General features: G+C 38.4%; 1 protein-coding gene across 4 annotated transcripts in view; it reads left to right on the top strand.

Moving 5' to 3' along the window:
• The first annotated feature begins 2972 nt into the window (after positions 1–2972).
• Positions 2973–17791, top strand: part of FER (FER tyrosine kinase) — a 440848-nt gene continuing 426029 nt past the window's right edge. For 2 of the 4 annotated variants that reach the window (XM_058725350.1, XM_058725344.1), the window contains exon 1: positions 2974–3421. The gene's annotated coding sequence lies outside the window, so the exon portion shown is untranslated. Of the gene's footprint in view, positions 3422–17791 lie in introns of all 4 variants that reach the window. The other 2 variants (XR_009260552.1, XM_058725329.1) reach the window with 2 other exon arrangements.

Raw genomic sequence — 17791 nt, 5'->3', positions numbered from 1 at the left:
CAAACAGTTCTAATTCACCATTAGACTCTTATTTGAAGCTACTTTTTGCAAATATGTAATACAAATTCACCAGACACATCTTTCCTGGTTTAGATTCCCTTTGTATAAAGGTAGAAAAATCCTCAGGTTCTTGGAAAAGATATGCTCTGGCAAAATAATCCCCAAAGTTGTATTTTGGCTTTATCTAACCTTTAATTCATAAACATTCATGGATTTCATTCATATTGACATGATATAACATTTAATATTAACAGGAAATTAATTTCTATTTTAAGAGGTTTATTCACATATGCTTAATTTATGCTATTAGCAATTGCTACAAAATACATACTAAACATTTAGCTTATTATCATTTCTGATTCTATTAAGATGTTTTTGTAGTTCAATAATTAGGTATAACTTAATCTGAGATAATTTTTGAGAACAAATTAAAGACTAAAATATGATGACTTACTTAGCTTCATAGTCTCAATATTTTGGGTATAAATATTTATGGGGAAATAGAACTTAAAACAAAATCTTCTCCCAACCCAGAAATCCTCTCCTGTAAGATAGTGAAGGAATAAAACACAGAATTAAATCACAATGTGATGTGCATTACAGGCAATTAGGAAAGAGATTTTAAGGACAGAAAGAAATCTCATCCCTCAGCCAAGCAGATATAACCCATTACATATGTTTTCAAGATAAACAGTAACCAGTTCTCCAGGAAGAGGCCTTGATGGTACCATTTGCACACATAATTCATCTTAATTTTATTTGGTAATTGGGGTGACCATCTGTGTTAGCTAATTAGCTTTATCCAAAGGAAAAACAAACTTCTATCTTTATGACAGAAGGTAGTTTTGCAAGTTGGAGTGATTTGCCCATTGAAGTTAGGCTCTTAATCTCCCATGGAAAGTAAGTGTTATCTCCTTTTGCTTTTTATGGCAGTATAACTGACATATAATATTCTATTAGTTATAGGTATACAACATAATGATTTGATATTTGTATATATTGCAAAATGATCGCCATTATATGTCTAGTTCACAGCTGAAACCATACAAGAAGAGCTTGGTTTCTTTCATTTGTGATGAGGACTCTTAAGATTTACTATCTTAACAACTTTAAAATATGTAATATAGTATTATTAACTATAGTCACCATGACATACATAATATCTCCAAGGCATATCCATTTAACAACTGCAAGTCTGTGTGCTTTTTGACCCCCTTCACCCATTTCAATCCCACCCATCCCAACCATCAATGTGTTCTTTGCATCTATGAGTTAGCTTGTTTTCTTTTCTTTTTTTAAGATTCCACATAAAGTGAGATCATAGGGTATTTGTCTTAATCTGCCTGACATTTCACTTTGCACATGCCATTAAGGTCCATCCTCAAAGTTGTCAAGATTTCATTATTTTTTATGGCTGAATAGTATTTCTCACACACACACACACACACACACACACACACACACACACACACACACACTCTTTATCCATTTCTGGATGCTATGTCTGTCTCTTGATGTTCACATTTCAAAGCATTATCTCCTAAGTATTTAAAGACATTCCTGGGAGGTAAAGCCAACAAAACTAGCTGAGAGAGACCTAACTAGTTTTAGAAAGGATGTAGATACACTTCAAAGAAGAATGTTCTCAACAATTACAAGGTTTCTCTTTTCTTTTCTTTTTTTAATGTTTATTTATTTTTGAGACAGAGAGAGACAGAGCATGAACAGGGGAGGGCCAGAGAGAGAGGAAGACACAGAATCTGAAGCAGGCTCCAGGCTCTGAGCTGCCAGCACAGAGCCTGATGTGGGGATCGAGCCCAGGAACCTTGAGATCATGACCTGAGCCAAAGTCCGACGCTTAACCGACTGAGCCACCCAGGCGCCCCAATTACAAGGTTTCTAAGGCAAATATTCTGGGAAAGGGAAATCTCTTCCCACATCCTTAAGAGGAAGAATTAAGCCTCTTATTTAAATTTATTTGTCTTTACAGCATGTTTTGCTTTCTTTGAACCAGCAGACGAGAAAAGTCCAATGTTAAGATTCGTTTCGCCATGTGTCGGGCTGTTCACTATAATTAAACAAATAACCCTGTTGAAAAAAATATTCACCATTCTTTTTTGCCTCCCACGTAATTCAAAAGTTTTAGAGGGGAAAGGTGGAGATGGGGTTGACGTTAATACGCTCCAGGCAAAGAATGTGGTTCAACCAATGTACAGGATGCAATGCCTTAAAAAGTCGGCTACAGGAACACACCCTCAATAGTGACTAATAACACCTATCATACTGTTACAGATCACCTAGTGATCTTTGTTTAGCTCACATTAGTCATTTTCCACTAAATTCTTTTGGTGAAGGACGCTTCTGAAACAACCGTTGCTGGAAGAGCAAACCAATTTGGGTCTTTGAACATTCCAGGCTCTGGAAGAGATAAGGTCTTATTATTATAGGGGACCACTGCAGGTCCTGCTGTACGCTTAACAGTATCCATCACAATTCCAGCACGGAGTGCCTAACTCTTTTTTTTTTTTTTTTTTTTTTTAAAGACAGTCTCAGGCACTGGGAATTAATGAGAAAGATTTCAGTTCCCGCTTTAGCTGAAACCCATTCCCAAAGTATCAATATTACAACTGATGCAACTAAAATGTACAGGAAAAGGTGACTGATTCTGAGAGCGAGAGGTGCACATTGAGGGGTACGAGATCCGCGGCCCCAAAGCAGCTTCGGTTCCTGGAGATTTCAACTCCCGGGATCGCCCAGCACCCCGCGGGCACACTTAACATTTTAATCACGCCTCCGCCCCCACCCTCCGAATTCCTTTCCGGCTAACGACCCGCCGCGTTGTCCCTTCCAGGCGGCCTCAGCTTATCACCCCCGGCCCGGCCACTTCCCGGTCGCGGCCAGGCGAGCCTCCCAAAGTTTCCTGTGACGCCGCCGTCCGCCTCCGGCCCCATCCCGCCCTCACTCCCACCCCCGCAGCCCTCGACTCCGGGTAGAGAGGAGCGGATCATAGGAACGAGGAGGGGAACGCGAACAGGAGGACCTCGGGACCCCACCCGAGCCGGGGACCAGGCCCAGAGGGCAGCAGCCAAAGCTCCACGCTTCCCTTTGCCACGCCCGCAGCCCCGGGTCCGCGCGCGCCCACCCGGCCTGGACCCTGAAACCCACCCCTCAGGGTCCAGGGCCAATCGGCCGCGCCCCGCCTCCTGGGAGGTGGGGGAGGAGGGGGTTGGGGGCCGGGCGGCAGCGCCCGCCTTCGGCTCGTGCCCATTGGCTGGGGCCTCGAGGGTGCCCGAAGACCGGAGTGCAGTTTGATTGGCCGCAGAGGCTCGTGACAGCGGCGCCCATTGGCTGTGGTGGTCCCCGTGACGCGGGGTGGCGACTGGCTCCCGGGTCTGAGGGGCTCCTGCTTGTCAGGTTCTAGGTAGGTGAGTTTCGCGCCGCCGGCGGCTGGCGCTGTTGCCCGGGGCAACGCCGAGGGACGGGGGACTAGGAGGAGAGGCCTGCGGAGATAGGGGGCAACACCCCCTGCCCGCAGGGGGGCGCCTGGGACTCAACCCTGGCCGGCGGCGGCTGCGCCGAAGGCTCTTCCTCCGCCCTTGGCCACCCCCACTCCCGCCCCAGGCTGCAGGGTCTCCCGCCCGTCCTCCACCCGCAGCGGAGCATTCCTGGTTGGGGCTCGGGCCGCGCTGCACCCCCCGGGCCGGCGAGGCCGGCCCCTCCCACCAACCCGGGACTGCAAGCTGAGGGGGCGGGTGCCGGCGCGAAAGGGCTGAGGCGGGCTCAGCGGCCCCGCCCCATCGCCGGGGTCGGTGGGCTGCGGGGTGTGGGGCGGTGTTTGCGGGGCTGTGGGCACAACCCATCATGCCCGCACCCCCTTCTCTCCGAGCGCTCCTTTCCTGGCGCGGCCCTCCGGCTGGGGCGACCACCCCCAACCCCTAGGTGTTCCCTCAGTCCCATCCTACCTCTGGGGCCCTGCAGTCCCCCTTGACCCGCGGAGCCCGTCCGCAGTCCGTCTTCTGTGCCTCAGCTTCCCCCGCTCCCGCTTTTATCTCCCACCTTGGATCACTGCTCCTGTCTTGGCCAGAGGTGACCCCCTAGACACAGTCAAGAGTTAAATTGTTAAGTGTGAAGCTAATGCAGCCGGGGCAATTTCTGCTCTGTACTCTCTTTGCCATTTAGGGTTGAGGAGGTGTTTGGAGGCACCTCTCGGTCAGCCTCAGAGTCTTTAGTATCAACTTTCTGAAACGCTAACTGGGTTGGTGTTGGTAGAGCCGGGCCGGTACGTCGTGCACAAATTGATTTAATTGTGAAGTTGTCGTTTTTTACTTTGTACATTTGTGATCTTGATATTTAGTGCTGTGCAGTCCCAAGTCCAGTAATTTATTAAGGCTGGTAGCCTTTCATTTTCGTTTGCCTTATGGTTAAGAAAAAAAAGTCTTAATCTTTTTAATTTGTAAAAAGCTGCATATATTCATAATGGTCTTACTGTTACTTTGGAATAAACCGCTCTAAAGGTGCAGTAGTACCATTTTCCTTTCTCCAGGCATTTTAAGATAAAACAGTTTCTCCAGTGGAGTAGTCACCGTGTATAAAAGTGTTGAGGAAAAATTAATAAGAAAAAAACCCCAAAAACTATTTTAGTGATTAAAGACTAGAAAACACTTTTTAACTTATGGAATGGGAATAGGATTTAAAAAAAACTTGCAAAATGTAATTACTTCGCGAGTTTAGTGTAGTCTTGGTATACCTTTATGGTCTTGAGAAAGAAATACTCAAGAAGAACCACACGTTTGTCAGAATGCAAAGGAAAGCTGAATGTAATCTTTTGGGAGCCAGGAATCCTTTTTGCTACTACCCTTGAACCAAGGGAACTACATATACTTCCAAAGGTGTTGTGAATGTATTTAGAGTACATGAACGTACTTGGAAACCTTTTCCCTTTTTTCTTCCCAGATAGACCTTTGGTCAAGATCTGTTTCCTTTCTGCACTGATGTTCAGCAGCATTTAATATATACCATATAAAATTATTTAGGGTCCAGTTAATGCAGCTTCTGCATTACTTGAAAGGTTGATGTCAGTAGTTTGGAAGTAAGAATTCACACTTTTGGTAGAGAAATCACTTTCATTTCATCTTCAAATTTTACAGGCTTATAACTCTGGTCTGTGAACATTTCAAGCTTATTTTCTCCTTTATTTTACTATGAAAAATTTCAAACAATGAAGTAATTAGCCGACCACCTACGCAGCAATAACTTTTCCAAGGTAGCTGTTAACATGGTATATACTAACAAAAAGAACTGAAATGATCAAGTTTGAAAACCAGCATAAATATATATCATACCAAAATATTGTAAGGAACTCAGTTTCTTTTTGCAGATGGAAATAGTGTTTATAAAAACAACAGTAAGTTAATTTACATGACATTTACAAAGCAATCTTGTGAGTGACTAGGAAGTCATCATGTTTGTAAATCAAGGCCCAGATGAGTAAGCTGCATTTTGGTAATAAAAAAAGAAATCAAATGAACTTGTACAAATACAAGTTTGTTTTAAAATTGGACTCCTGTATTAATAGTTTTGTACTTGATTTTTAAATGACCATCTTCTTTTGAAGACAGGTCCAAAGGACCATTACTTATTCAGTGTTTCAGTAACATACTTAATAAATTGGATCAATCTTATGTATGTTGTTTTGCAATAATATTTTTGTAATGGAAAAATAAAGCCTACAAATGGGAACTTTTTAAAGAACTGTTTCATGGAAAATGAAGTAATTGTCTAGAAACATTTAAGTCAGTATTTTGATAGGATTCAAAAGTGTCTTGGGTGGTGTTTCATGGTGCTGCTAGCAGAATATTTGAACACAGACCTTCAGTTTATAATAAAATAATAAATGGGTATAATTTATAATTTATAATAATAAATGGGTATAACATACACATATGTATGTGTATGTTATATTTGGAATTTTTCCATATTTAGGAAATCCCTGCATTCTTCTTTGAGTATTTGAATCCTGCTTTTCAGTTTTAGTATACCCTAAATGTGTTTTTCTTACTTAACCTCATTTATATAACTAATTTCTTAAATATTGAGATTAAGAGCTATATCTCAGAATTTATAGATCTCAGATTGCCTTGTTATTATTTCTCCATATTTCATTTGGCATGCTTATGTATGGTTAATTTACCACACACTGAGAGATTAAAGAGAACAGGCAGGTCATAGTTTTGGAACTTGAAAAAAATAAGATGTTCACCTATGTTTAAAAAAAATTTTTTTTTAAACATTTATTCATTTTTGAGAGTGAGAGAGACAGCATGAGCAAGGGAGGGGCAGAGAGAGAGGGAGACACAGAATTGGAAGCAGGCTCCAGGCTCCGAGCTGTCAGCACAGAGCCCGACGCAGGGCTCGAACTCACGGAGTGCTAGATCATGACCCGAGCCGAAGTTGGACGCTCAACCAACTGAGCCACCCAGGCGCCCCAAAATGTTTACATATGTTTTAACTGAAGTTCCAGTTTTTTTTTTTCTCTGCCTCCTTCCCTCTTTTCTTCTTTCGTTCCTATTTTTATTTTTATTATAAAAGTTAAATGCTTTAAAATCAATTAAAAAGACTATGGAAAAGAAAAGTCACCAATAATTCCATGGTGGTTGATACTTTGGAAAATAAATGAAACTTTTGTTTCTTCTATAAAGCCCTACCAATCATTGCAGTTCAATGGTCTCTATTGCAGTACATCTGTACCTGTACCTAATCTTACAGTTCTTGAACTTGAGACTTGGTTACCCTAAATTAGAAGAGTCCTCCAAGGTCTGGAAGAAAAATGGAAAAGAATAAATAGAGGACAGATTAGAGCAACAACAACAACAACAAAAACAAGAGAAGCAATTTCTCACTTTTTCTTATAATTATAAATGTAATCTTAGTTACTCATGTGAAACTTCAGTATGGCTGACAAAATATGGGACCTCCCAAGTTTTTTCTTTGGAATTAAAAATATCTAGGTAAGAAGTTTACTTAGTGAGTTTCTACAAAAAGTTTCCAATTTCTCCATTTTGGAGGATATTACATATTTAACTCTATGAAATATGGATGACATTATTTCTTAACTATTCATATATACTTATCAAGCTATGAAGTATATAGATTTAGTTTATATATCATCACTTACTAAAATCTTGATATTGTCTCCTCCTTTTGAAGGTTCTAATTAAAATGCTAAAATTTTTAATGTAGGTTTTTTTTGCCAGGGTGTAGTGAAAGAAGATTCATTTCTTTTGGAGGCAGATAATCTGGATTTCAGTCACAAATCAGAATTTTCTTCTGTGGAATCTTGGGCAAGTTAGGTAATCTCTTTAAATCCTAGTTTCCTCATCTGTAGAATGAGGATAAGACTGCCTCACAAGGTTGTTATGAAGAAGAATAAGACAATCTAGGTAAAATTCCTGAATTTAGGAAGTCCTCAACTTTCATATTCAATTCATTATATGGTAGCTTTAATTTTATCTCTCCTAGTATTACTGTGTTTATTCTACCATCCTAAAAGTCCCCAAATTTAGACCTTGGATATTCAGTAATGTAAATTAAGTTTATATAAATTGAAAGACATTTATATTTGTACAAATGAAATAATTATCAATATCGCATATTAGCTGTTCTTTGTTCTTCAAATTACTGTGTTTCAGTAGGGGTAGTTGGAAATTCACTTTAAATGCTTTTTACCTCAAAATATGTCTAGTTTGTCTGAATTCTTGAATTATTTTTCTTTCACCTTGGATTATCATCTGTTGGTAGATGGTTTCCCCAAATTCCTTTCATTTTAACCACAAATATTTGCTTAAAAGTGGTACAGAAAAGCTAAGTGTTACTTTCTTAAATCTCTAACTAGTGTTCTTCCCTTCCTCAAACCACATTTACTTAATATGTTTAAAACTTAAACTTGGGGCGCCTGGGTGGCGCAGTCGGTTAAGCGTCCGACTTCAGCCAGGTCACGATCTCGCGGTCCGTGAGTTTGAGCCCCGCGTCAGGCTTTGGGCTGATGGCTCGGAGCCTGGAGCCTGTTTCCGATTCTGTGTCTCCCTCTCTCTGCCCCTCCCCCGTTCATGTTCTGTCTGTCTCTCTCTGTCCCAAAAATAAATAAAAACCGTTGGGAAAAAAAAAAATTAAAAAAAAAAAAAAACAAAAAAAAACTTAAACTTTATTCTCCTGGTGCCTGGGTGGATCAGTCGGTTAAGTGTCCAACTTTGGCTTAGGTCATGACCTCACAGGTGGTGGGTTTGAACCCCTCTTTGGGCTTTGTGCTCACAGCTTGGAGCCTGGAGCCTGCTTTGGATTCTGTGTCTCCCTCTCTCTGTTCCCTTTCCCTGCTCACGCTCTGTCTCTCTCTGTCTCCCAAAAATAAACATTTAAAAAATAAAATGGAAAAAAAACCCACTTATTTTCAGATGTAATATTACATAAAACTCTTACATGAATGTTTTCCTTCTACTACTGATGTATATGATTATTTTTTAGGGGAGCATTATTTTATAAATATCTACATTTAAAAATGTGTACTCTGTAAGTGTAGGATTCTAATTCCTAAAAGCACACACTTAACACTTAAATGTGAAGGGTGTCATGAAGCAAGCAGTGAGCTGAATAGAGTTAGGAGTTGGGCCACATAGTTTTTATGTGTTACCCAGAAATAAAACAAAATATTGTAATCTAAGTCAGTGATTCTCATTTTTTCCCCATCCTAGTATATTTACATGTGTGACATATTCTAATGCGCAGTTTCTTAGTCTGCTCTCTTTAATTCCATCTCACCCTCTGTGACTCAAGAAAGCATATTGGGGGCGTCTGGGAAGCTCAGTTTGTTGAGTGTCCCACTCTTAATCTCGGCTCAGGTCATGATCTCATGAACCATGAGATTGAGCCCCACATTGGGCTCTGTGCTGACAGTTTGGAACCTGCTTGGGATTCTCTCTCTCTCTCTCTCTCTCTCTCTCTCTGCCCTGCCCCCTCGCTTGGTCTCGTTCTCTCTCTCTCTCAAAATAAATAAACTTAAAAGAAAAAAGAAAGCATATCAGAATGCAAGTAATTGAGAGTGACATAATTGTGGGGATAAACTTGAATCTACTCTGATTTACCAAGGAAAGGGAGTCATTTAAAAATGTCTATAACTGCTATTAGTAACAAATCCTGAGACACACCTTATAGTACTACAACTGAGACCCAAGTTACTTCTGCATTTTCCGAAAATGAGTGCCTCTTCATTTGTCAGTCTTGTCACGCTACAGAAGAAAAGATTACTGTATTAATTTTATGTAACTGATAATGAAGAATCTTACATTTAAAAGAATAACTGATAATGAACATTTAGAAATATGTGAACAATGGGGCACCTGGGTGGCTCAGTTGGTTGAGTGTCTGACTTCGGCTCAGGTCATGATCTCATGGTTTGTGGGTTTGAGCCCTGCTTCAGGCTCTGTGCTGACAGCTCAGAGCCTGGAGCCTGTTTCAGACTCTGTCTCCCTCTCTCTCTGCCCTGACCCTGCTTGTGCTCTTTCTGTCTCTAAAATAAATAAACATTACAAAAGAATTAAAAATATGTGAGGATCAACACCATGGTCTTTATTGTAAATAAAATAATACTAATTATTATAGAAAAATTGAAATTAGTTTTCCAGTCTAAATTATTTCACTTGCTGAAAAAGTATTTCTGTAGTGGGACAAATGGTTTTAGGAGAATGGGAACCCTTCAATGCTAGAATATTTATATTCTAGATGTTTAGTATATAAAAATGCTCTTTACATTGGCTCAGTCGGAAAAGTATCTTTAAAATTACATTGCTGTGAATGAGATTGCTTTTAAATAGCTCATCTTGTATGCATGTAGTACATATAACATACAGTTAGAAGTGAAGACTTAGAAAACCTGTGTTCATTAGACCCTTGACATTAGCAAGTGTTATTTCTCCAAAGCCTTGTGGATCTAGGATATAACTACCCACATAAAATATATTTCAACTTAATTGAAAATTTTAAGTGATCCCTTCAGACCCTTAACAATTCCACTGTTCAACAGTTTTTTGTTTCTAAAATGAAGTCTTGATGATGTTGCATTATATCATTAGTGTATTTTACAGCAAAGATTCTTATTCTTGGTTTTTATGACCTGGGGTTTGCAGAACAAAAGAGTATTTCTGATTTGATCACAAAGTCTGCCGCATTGTCACAAAGATGAAAAGTTAGTTCTTGGTCACTGTGATGCTTAATTCTTCCTGCTCTTTCTTGAATATGTTTTGTCCTTGGAGTTGAACACTTCTGTAGTTTGTGTCCTTTCTGCTCTTTGAATGTCCAGCTCTGGAGGATTTCCCAAGCTTCCCTTGTTAGTTGGTTGGGGCTTTTCTGTTACATTCATATTCTACAAAGGAAAATACATTTGAATCTTTTACTGATATTCAATTTGGGTAATAACTGGGTCAGTAGCTGCCCTAGAAGCCATACCACCTCTTACTTCATGAAAATGTTTATACAGTGTCCTCATTTCCTCTTGAATTATATTTCCTTCAACATCACATACTCTGTATATACTTTCTTATACAGATTAACCGTCATTTCAGTTTTCATTGAGGTTTTAAAAATTTGCTTTGCTGAGAGCAAAGGAAACATTTTTAGGCATCACTTTTTTTTTTTTTGTATAGAATCTGTGATTTATGATAGATTTTCTAATGATGCAGATTCAGTCACTCATATTTCAAATTCATTCAGAATTTATGAATTTATGTATTCTGGTTAAGTACTATCACTTTGTCAGGCCTCTTAGCTTTCTATGTAATGCATAGAATAAATTGGCGATAGTAAAGTAATTAAAGGGATCTAAACAATGTAGTTGTCTCAGATAATTATTAGTGACAACTTGTTAGATCACTATTCCAATTATTTATAAACAGTTATGTTGGACAAAGTGTAGAATCTTTATCTAGATTTATATATATTAGAACATTTTTACAAAGCAGGAATGATTTGTTTCTCTTACTGTTATGTAACATATATTGTTATGTAACACAATATGACATATTGTGTTATAATTATTTATTCATGTATATTACTTTTTTCTTCCCCTCCTGAACTTTTTTTTTAAAAAATTATATCCTAATTAGTTAACATATAGTGTAATAATGATTTCAGGAATAGAATTTCGTGATTCATCACTTACTTATAATACCCAGTGCTCATCCCAACAAGTGCCCTCAGTGCCCATCATACATTTAGCCCATCTCCCATCCAACACCTGCCAGCGACTCTCAGTTTGTTCTCTGTATTTAAGAGTTTCATGGTTTATCTTATTTTTGCTTTCCTTCCCTATGTTCATCTGTTTTGTTTCTTAAATGACACTTCTGAGTGACATTATATGATATTTGTCTTTTTCTGACTGACTTATTTTGCTTAGCATAATACACTGTAGTTCCATCCATGTTGTGTTGCACATAGCAAGATTTCATTCTTTTTAATTTGCCTAGAGATACTCCATTGTATACATATACCACATCTTTATCCATTCATCAGTTGATGGACATTTGGGCCCCTTCCATAATTTGGCTATTGTGGATAGCACTGGTATAAACATTGGGGTACCTGTGCCCCTTTGAAATAGCATTTTTGTATCCTTTGGATAAATACCTAGTAGTATAATTGCTGGGTCATAGGGTAGTTCTATTTTTAATTTTTTGAGAAACCTTCATACTGGTTTCCAGAGTGGCTGCAGCAGTTTGCATTCCCACTAATGGTGCAAAGCATTTCCCATCCTCGCCAACATCTGTTGTTGCCTGAGTTGTTACTTTTAGCCATTCTGACAGGTATGAGGTGGTATTGCATTGTGGTTTTGATTTGTATTTCCCTGATGATGAGTGATGTTGAGCATCTTTTCATGTGTCTGTTAGTCATCTGGATGTCTTCTTTAGAAAAGTGTCTATTCATGTCTTTTGCCCATGTCTTCACTGGATTATTTTTTTGGATGTTGAGTTTGATAAGTTCTTTATAGATTTTGGATACGAACTCTTATATGATATGTCATTTGCAAATATCGTCTCCTATTCCTTCAGTTGCCTTTTAGTTTTGCTGATTGTTTCCTTTGCTTTTTATGTTGATGAGATCCCAGTAGTTTTTGCATTTGTTTCCCTTGCCTCATGAGACATGTTGAGTAAGAAGTTGCTGTGGCCAAGGTCAAAGAGGTTGTTGACTATTTTCTCCTCTAGGATTTTGATGGCTTCTGTCTTATGTTTAGCTCTTTCATCCATTTTAAGTTTACTTTTGTGTAGGGTGTAAGTAAGTGGTCCAGTTTCATTCTTCTGCATGTTGCTGCCCAGTTCTCCCAGCACCATTTGCTGAAGAGACTATCTTTTTTCCTTTGTATACTATTTCCTGCTTTGCCAAAGATTAGTTAATCATAACATTTGTGGGTCAGTTTCTGGGTTCTCTGTTCTATTCCATTGGTCTGTTCCACTGTGTCTGTTTTTGTGCCAGTACCATACTGTCTTGATATTACAGCTTTGTAATACAGGTTAAAGTCTGGAATTGTGATGCCTGCAGCTTTGGTTTTCTTTTTCAACATTACTTTGGCTATTCAGGATCTTTTATGGTTCCATACAAATTTTAGGATTGTTTGTTCTAGCTCTATGAAGAATGCTGGTGGTGTTCGTTCTAGCTCTGTGAAGAATACTGGTGGTATTTGGATAGGGATTACATTGAATGTGTAAATTGCTTTGGGTGTATGGACATTTTAACAATATTTGTTCTTCCATTCCATGAGCATAGAATGCTTTTCCATTTCTCTGTGTCTTCTTCAGTTTCTTACATAGCTTTCTATAGCTTTCAGTGTATAGATTTTTCATCTCTTTGGTTAGGTTTATTCCTAAATATTTTATGGTTTTTGGTGCAGTTGTATATGGGATTGATTTCTTGATTTCTCTTTCTTCTGTTTCATTATTGGTGTACAGAAATGCAACCAATTTTTGTACATTGATATATATCCTGCGACTTTGCTGAATTCATGAATCAGTTCTAGCAGTTTTTTGGTGGAGTCTGGAGTTTTCTACATACAATATCATATCATCTGTGAAGAGTGAAAGTTTGACTTCCTCCTTGCCGATATGGATGCCTTTTACTTGTTTTTATTGTCTAATTGCTGAGGCTAGTACTTACAACACAATGTTGAATAGCAGTGGTGAGAGTGGACATCCCTGTCGTGTTTTTGACCTTAGGGGGAAAGCTCTCAATTTTTCCCATTGAGGATGATATTAGCTGTGTGTTTTCATGTATGGCCTTTATGATCTTGAGATCTGTTTCTTCTATCCCTATTTTCTTGAGGGCTTTTATCAAAAAAGGATGCTGTATTTTGTCAAATGCTTTTTATGCATCTTTTGAGAAGATCATGTGTTCTTATCCTTTGTTTTATTAATGTGATGTATCACATTGATTGATTTATGGATATTGAATCAGCCCTGCATCTCAAGAATAAATCCCACTTGATCATAGTGAATAATTCTTTTAATGTAATGTTGGATCTGGTTTGCTAGTATATTGTTGAGAATTTTTACATTTATGTTCATCAGGGAAATTGGTCTGTAGTTCTCCTTTTTAATGGGGTCTTTGTCTGGTTTTGGAATCAAGGTAATGCTGGCCACATAGAACGAGTTTGGAAGTTTTCCTTTTTTTCTATTTTTGGAACAGATTCAAAAGAATAGGTATACTTTTCTGTAAATGTTTGGTAGAATTCCCCTGGAAAACCATCCGGCCCTGGACTCTTGTTTTATGGGAGATTTTTGATTACTGATTCAACTTCTTTACTGTTTATGGGTCTGTTCAAATTTTCTATTTGTTCCTGTTTGAGTTTGGTAATTTATATGTTTCTAGGAATTTGTTCATTATGCCCAATTGGTTGGCATATAATTGCTCATAATATTATCTTATTATTGTTTGTATTTCTGCTATGTTGGTTGTGATCTCTCCTCTTTCATTCATGAATTTATTTTTTCAGGTCCTTTCCTTTTTCTTTTTGATCAGTCTGGCTCGGGGGTTATCAGTTTTATTAATTCTTTCAAAGAATCAGCTTCTGGTTTCATTTATCTGTTCTACTGTGTTTATTTTTTTATTTTTTTATTTTTTTTTATTTCGATAATCATTAATTTCTGGTCTAAACTTATTATTTCCCTTCTTCTACTGGTTTTGGGTTTATTTGCTGTTCTTTTTCCAGCTCTTTAAAGTGTAAGGTTAGGTTGTGTATTTGAGAGCTTTTTTCCTTCTTTTGTTTTTTTTGTCTTTTATTTTTAACAATTTTTATTATTTTTTTAAATATGAAATTGATTGTCTAATTGGTTTCCATACAACATCCAGTGCTCATCCCAACAGGTGCCCTCCTCAATACCCATCACCCACCCTCCCCTCCCTCCCACCCCCATCAACCCTCAGTTTGTTCTCAGTTTTTAAGAGTCTCTTATGTTTTGGCTCCCTCCCTCTCTAACTTTTTTTTTTTTTCCTTCTCCTCCCCCATGGTCTTTTGTTAAGTTTCTCAGGATCTACACAAGAGTGAAAACATATGTTATCTGTCTTTCTCTGTATGACTTATTTCACTTAGCATAACACTATCTGGTTCCATCCACATTGCTACAAAACGCCATATTTCATTCTTTCTCATTGCCATGTAGTACTCCATTGTGTATATAAACCACAGTTTCTATATCCATTCATCAGTTGATGGACATTTAGGCTCTTCCCATAATTTGGCTATTGTTGAAAGTGCTGCTATAAACATTGGGCTACAAGTGCCCGTATGCATCAGCACTCCTGTATCCCTTGGGTAAGTTCCTAGCAGTGCTATTGCTGGGTCATAAGGTAGATCTATTTTTAATTTTTTGAGGAATCTCCACACTGTTTTCCAGAGCAGCTGCACCAGTTTGCATTCCCACCAACAGTGCAAGAGGGTTCCCGTTTCTCCACATCCTCACCAGCATCTATAGTCTCCTGATTTGTTCATTTTAGCCACTCTGACTGGTGTGAGGTGGTATCTGAGTGTGGTTTTGATTTGTATTTCCCTGATGAGGAGCGAGGTTGAGCATCTTTTCATGTGCCTGTTGGCCATCCGGATGTCTTCTTTAGAGAAGTGTCTTTTCATGTTTTCTGCCCATTTCTTCACTGGGTTATTTGTTTTTTGGGTGTGGAGTTTGGAGAGCTCTTTATAGATTTTGGATATGAACTCTTATATGATATGTCATTTGCAAATATCTTTTCCCATTCCATTGGTTGCTTTTGAGTTTTGTTGATTGTTTCCTTTGCAGTGCAGAAGCTTTTTATCTTCATGAGGTCCCAATTACAAGTTCATTTTTGCTTGTAATTCCTTTGCCTTTGGGGATGTGTCAAGTAAGAAATTGCTGCAGCTGAGGTCAGAGAGGTTTTTTCCTGCTTTCTCCTCTAGGGTTTTGATGGTTTCCTGTCTCACATTCAGGTCCTTTATCCATTTTGAGTTAATTTTTGTGAATGGTGTGAGAAAATGGTCTAGTTTCAACCTTCTGCATGTTGCTGTCCAGTTCTCCCAGCACCATTTGTTAAAGAGACTGTCTTTTTTCCATTGGATATTCTTTCCTGCTTTGTCAAAGATGAGTTGGCCATACGTTTGTGGGTCTAGTTCTGGGGTTTCTATTCTATTCCATTGGTCTATGTGTCTGTTTTTGTGCCAATACCATGCTGTCTTGATGATTACAGCTTTGTAGTAGAGGCTAAAGTCTGGGATTGTGATGCCTCCTGCTTTAGTCCTCTTCTTCAAAATTACTTTGGCTATTCATGGCTCCATACACGAATATACTTTGGTCTTTTGTGGTTCCATACAAATTTTAGGATTGCTTGTTCTAGCTTTGAGAAGAATGCTGGTGCAATTTTGACTGGGATTGCATTGAATGTGTAGATAGCTTTGGGTAGTATTGACATTTTAACAATATTTATTCTTCCAGTCCATGATCATGGAATGTTTTTCCATTTCTTTGTATCTTCTTCATTTTCCTTCATAAGCTTTCTATAGTTTTCAGCATACAGATCTTTTACATCTTTGGTTAGGTTTATTCCTAGGTATTTTATGCTTCTTGGTGCAATTGTGAATGGGATCAGTTTCTTTATTTGTCTTTTTGTTGCTTCCTTATTAGTGTATAAGAATGCAACTGATTTCTGTACATTGATTTTGTATCCTGCAACTTTGCTGAATTCATGTATCAGTTCTAGCAGACTTTTGGTGGAGTCTGTCAGGTTTTCCATGTATAATATCATGTCACCTGCAAAAAGTGAAAGCTTAACTTCATCTTTGCCAGTTTTGATGCCTTTGTTTTCCTTTTGTTGTCTGATTGTTGGTGCTAGAACTTCCAACACTATGTTACACAACAGCGGTGAGAGTGGGCATCCCTGTCGTGTTCCTGATCTCAGGGGGAAAGCTCTCAGTTTTTCCCCATTGAGGATGATATTAGCTGTGGGCTTTTCATAAATGGTTTTTATGATGCTTAAGTATGTTCCTTTTATCTGGACTTCCTTGAGGGTTTTTATTAAGAAAGAATGCTGAATTTTGTCAAATGCTTTTTCTGCATGGATTGACAGGATCATATAGTTCTTATCTTTTGTTTTATTAATGCGATGTAGCACATTGATTGATTTGCAAATGTGGAACCAGCCCTGCAGCCCAGGAATGAATCCCACTTGATCATGGTGAATAATTCTTTTTACATGCTGTTGAATTCGATTTGCTAGTATGTTGTTGAGAATTTTTGCATCCATGTTCATCAGGGATATTGGCCTGTAGTTCTCTTTTTTTGCTGGGTCTCTCTCTGGTTTAGGAATCAAAGTAATGCTGGCTTCATAGAATGAGTCTGGAAATTTTCCTTCCATTTCAATTTTTTGGAACAGTGTGAGAAGGATAGGTATTATCTCTGCTTTAAATGTCTGGTATAATTCCCCTAGGAAGCCATCTGGTCCTGGACTCTTATTTGTTGGGAGATTTTTGATAACTGATTCAATTTCTTCTCTGGTTATGGGTCTGTTCAAGTTTTCTATTTCTTCCTGTTTGAGTTTTGGAAGTGTGTGGGTGTTTAGGAATTTGTCCATTTCTTCCAGATTTGCCAGTTTGTTGGCATATAATTTTTCATAGTATTCCCTGATAACTGCTTGTATTTCTGAGGGATTGGTTTTAATAATTCCATTTTCATTCATGATTTTATCTATTTGGGTCATCTCCCTTTTCTTTTTGAGAGGCCTGGCTAGAGGTTTATCAATTTTGTTTATTTTTTCAAAAAACCAACTCTTGGTTTCATTGATCTGCTCTACAGTTTTTTTAGCTTCTATATTGTTTATTTCTGCTCTGATCTTTATTATTTCTCTTCTTCTGCTGGGTTTGGGGTGTCTTTGCTGTTCTGTTTCCATTTCCTTTAGGTGTGCTGTTAGATTTTGTATTTGGGATTTTTCTTGTTTCTTGAGATAGGCCTGGATTGGAATGTATTTTCCTCTCAGGACTGCCTTCGCTGCATCCCAAAGTGTTTGGATTGTTGTATTTTCGTTTTCATTTGTTTTCATGTATTTTTAAATTTCTTCTCTAATTGCCTGGTTGACCCATTCATTCTTTAGTAGGGTATTCTTTAACCTCCATGCTTTTGATGGTTTTCCAGACTTTTTCTTGTGGTTGATTTCAAGTTTCATAGAATTTGTGGTCTGAAGGTGTGCATGGTATGATCTCAATTCTTGTATAGTTATGAAGGGCTGTTTTGTGACCCAG

Source organism: Neofelis nebulosa, chromosome 1, assembly GCF_028018385.1.
Source record: "Neofelis nebulosa isolate mNeoNeb1 chromosome 1, mNeoNeb1.pri, whole genome shotgun sequence".
NCBI classification, from domain to species: domain Eukaryota; kingdom Metazoa; phylum Chordata; class Mammalia; order Carnivora; family Felidae; genus Neofelis; species Neofelis nebulosa.
Note: the sequence above shows the minus strand (reverse complement) of the source record. Positions and strands in the feature narration are given on the sequence as shown.